At 42.7% G+C, this 3636-nt stretch overlaps 1 pseudogene across 1 annotated transcript; it reads left to right on the top strand.

Annotated features, from left to right (window-relative positions):
- Positions 1-845: 845 nt before the first annotated feature.
- LOC308435710 (L-lactate dehydrogenase A chain-like) lies at positions 846-1847 on the top strand (annotated as a pseudogene). Its single transcript has one exon. The product of its transcript is annotated as an L-lactate dehydrogenase A chain-like (transcript).
- Positions 1848-3636: the final 1789 nt, after the last annotated feature.

Below are 3636 nucleotides of genomic sequence, written 5' to 3'. Positions count from 1 at the left end.
CTCCTTGATCTCTGTCCCAGTTCCCAGGGACTAAGCAGATCCTGGAGGAATACTCTCCTTTCCTCCATCCTGAGGAAAACCTTCAGCATGCCTCACACTCCTAACCCATCCTTATTTTTAATTGTAAGCTTCCAATATCTAGAAAACACCTACAAAACAAAGGTAAGATTGGATATCAGCACCTGTAATAACAATCATTCCCCTTGCAGATGCCTAGACTCCAATGCAAAACCACAAAAGTCAGGACAATAGTCTGTATGTGAACCACCAACCCTCTCATAATAGGCTCTAATAGCTGAAGCATATATATAAAACTTAAAATGGTCCTTAAGACTATGATAGAAGTCCTTAAAGAGGAGTTGAATAAATCTCTTAAATTAAAATATAAATAGACACAGAGCATAAGGAAATGAATAGAACCATTTAAGACCTGAAAATACACAAAGAATTAATAAAGAAAATCTGAACTGACAGAAATCAGGAAATGAGAAAAGTTAGCCTCACCCATAGAATACAAGAGGTAAATAAAAGAATCTCATGCATTGAAGATATTAACAACGAGATGGATACTTCAGTAAAAGAAAATGCTAAATGTAAATAAATAAATAAAACAATAAAAACTGGCACAAAATATACAGGAATTCTGGGAATCTGGAACATTATGAAAAGTTTAATAATAGAATAATAAGAAAAACAGAGGTGGAGTATAGATTAAACGCACAGAAGATATCATCAAAAACATATAGAAGGCGTGCTAGAGTCACTGTCACCAAGCTCTGGTTATGCTGCTGCTAGCCCGTCGCGACCCCATAGTGCACTAGTGGTCCCAAAAGACTCAGTCCAAGATGGCAACCCTCAAGGACCGGCTGATTGTGAATCTAGTTAAGGAAGAACAGGTTCCCCAGAATAAGATCACAGTTGTTGGGGTTGGTGCTGTTGGCATGGCTTGTGCCATCAGTATCTTAACGAAGGACTTGGCAGATGAGCCTGCCCTTGTTGAAGTCATGGAAGACAAGCTCAAGGGAGAGATGATGGATCTCCAGCATGGCAACCTTTTCCTCAGAACACCAAAGATTGTCTCTAGCAAAGACTATAGTGTGACTGCAAATTTCAAGCTGATCATTGTCACAGCGGGGGGGCCGTCAGCAAGAGGGAGAGAGCCCACTCAATTTGGTCCAGCGAAACGTGAACATCTTCAAGTTTATCATTCTGAACATTGTGAAGTACAGTCCTCACTGCAATCTGCTTATTGTCTCAAATCCAGTGGACATCTTGACCTACGTGTCTTGGAAAATCAGTGGCTTTCCCAAAAGCCGAGTTATTGGAAGTGGTTGCAATCTGGATTCAGCTCATTTCCTTTACCTGATGGGGGAAAGGCTGGGAGTTCACTTGCTGAGCTGTCACAGGTGGGTCCTGGGAGAACAAGGAGACTCCAGTGTGCCTGTGTGGAGCAGTGTGAAAGTGGCTGGCGTCTCCCTGAAGTCTCTGATCCCAGACATGGGCACTGCTGGGGATAAGGAGCAGTGGAAGGAGGTCCACAAGCAGGTGGTTGACAGTGCATATGAGGTGATCAAGCTGAAAGGTTACACATCCTGGGCCATTGGCCTCTAGGTGGCAGACTTGGCCGAGAGCATAATGAAGAACCTGAGGCGGGTACATCCCATTTCCACCATGATCAAGGGTCTCTATGGGATCAACGATGACATCTTCCTCAGTGTCCCCTGTATCCTGGGACAAAATGGGATCTCGGACGTTGTGAAGGTGACACTGACCCCTGAGGAAGAGACCCACCTGAAGAAGTGTGCAGATACCCTCTGGGGAATCCAGAAGGAGCTGCAGTTCTAAAGTCTCCCCAGTGTCCTAGCCCTTCACTGTTCAGGCTGCAGCAGGGATTCCATGGAGACCACACACTTCTCATCTGAGCTGTGGTTAGTACAGTTGTGTTGGAGGGCTCTGGGGAAGATCTCAGTTCCCATAGCTCTACCCTGCTGCTAAATGGTACTTGTGTAGTGGTAACCTGGTTAGTGTGGCAGTCCCACTGTCTCCAAGACACACTGCCAACTGTGTGTAGGCCCAGGTTTATCCTGTGAGCCTGCTGCATTCCTGCGCTGCGCACCCTTGCCAAACAAGCCTAGGCCACTGAGTTCCCAGTGTGTAAGTCCACTATGCATATCTTGTGCATACATGTTCGACAGGATATTTTGTGTATTATGTGGCTGTAGTGTACATTGCACCATTATATGAAATGTAAGATCTGCATATGGATGATGGAACCAACCACTCAAGTGTCATGCCAATGAGAACACCAAATAAACCTCGAACAGTGAAAAAAAAAAAAAAAAGCACATAGAAGAAAATTTCTCTAACATAAAGAAGGAGTTACCTATGAAGGTATAATAAATACATAGAACATTAAATAGGTTGGAACAAGAGGATTAATTGAAGGAGGAAGAGAGATGGGGAAAGAAGGAAAAGGAGGAGGATAGACAGTGAGAGAGAGAGAGAGAGAGAGAGAGAGAGAGAGAGAGATTGAGAGAGAAGGGGGAGGGAGGAAAGGAGGAAGGGAGGGAGGGAGGGAGGGAGGGAGGGAGGGAGGGATGAGTGAGAGAAACAGATTTGGAAACTTCAAACAGTTTAAATATTCTAGTTCATAAATTACCACAACCATAATCTACATTTCTTTCTCACGTGTCTTCCTTTTTAAATATGAATGCAAGCAATTTCTTTAAGATCTCCCAAAATTACTCATGCTTTTCTGCAATGCTTTGGTTGAAACTGAAACCATTTATCCTGTGTATATATGCTGTTCAGGGTATGTCAACAGTGGCCTTCTCATAACACAGGATCCATGTTAAACAGGTCCCTACATACTAGCATACGCTCATCTCACCCTGCAACTAATAAGAATTTTAATAGGATGCACATTATAGATTGTCTGTCCTTCAGTTCCCATGGCACAGAGACGTCCAGTCACTTTTACTGGACAAAGGAATTGCGTTTTGCACACCTCTTCTATCAGCTCACTCTTGTACCCGGGCTCATAACCAAGGGAACTTTTGAGCAGCAGTGGAGAAGGAGCCACTGCAGGGACTACACAGGCAGGAAGGAGGCAAGGGAAAGAAATGTGAGATATTCATTCATTCATTCATTCATTCATTCATTCTCTTTATCCTCTCCCTAAATTTTTTCTTCCTTCCCCTTCACAGCAGTTCCTCATATGTGTCTATGACCTGCTGCAATTGAGCAGAAAGAAGACATTTTGGGAATGGAGGTAAGGTTCATAAGACACTAAGTTAAACCAAAAAAATCCTACAATATAAAAATTCCACCTAGTATGATAAGTATAAAAAACAACAAATGTTGCTTTGTGGATTTTTTCCTATGTGAAAGTCACTTACTTTAGCAGGCTTTAAGGCAACTTGCAAAGCAATAATGATAAAATGAATTGGCAAATGGTCCTGTTTCCAAGCTTCAATTAATAGAGCTGGAAGTATAGAAGAAAGAGAAGAAGGGGAGGAGATAGAAAAGGAGAAAGAGGAAGAAGAAGGATAATGAGGAGGAAGAGGAGGAAGAGAAATTGCATTAAGACACTAGTCACCAACTGTTTGCATTCATGTCATTTTTTTATACTTGGGG

The sequence above is a fragment of the Micromys minutus genome, assembly GCF_963924665.1.
Source record: "Micromys minutus genome assembly, chromosome: 23".
Taxonomy (NCBI): Eukaryota; Metazoa; Chordata; class Mammalia; order Rodentia; family Muridae; genus Micromys; species Micromys minutus.
The sequence above is the reverse complement of the archived record's forward strand: the minus strand, read 5'-3'. Positions and strand labels throughout refer to the sequence as shown.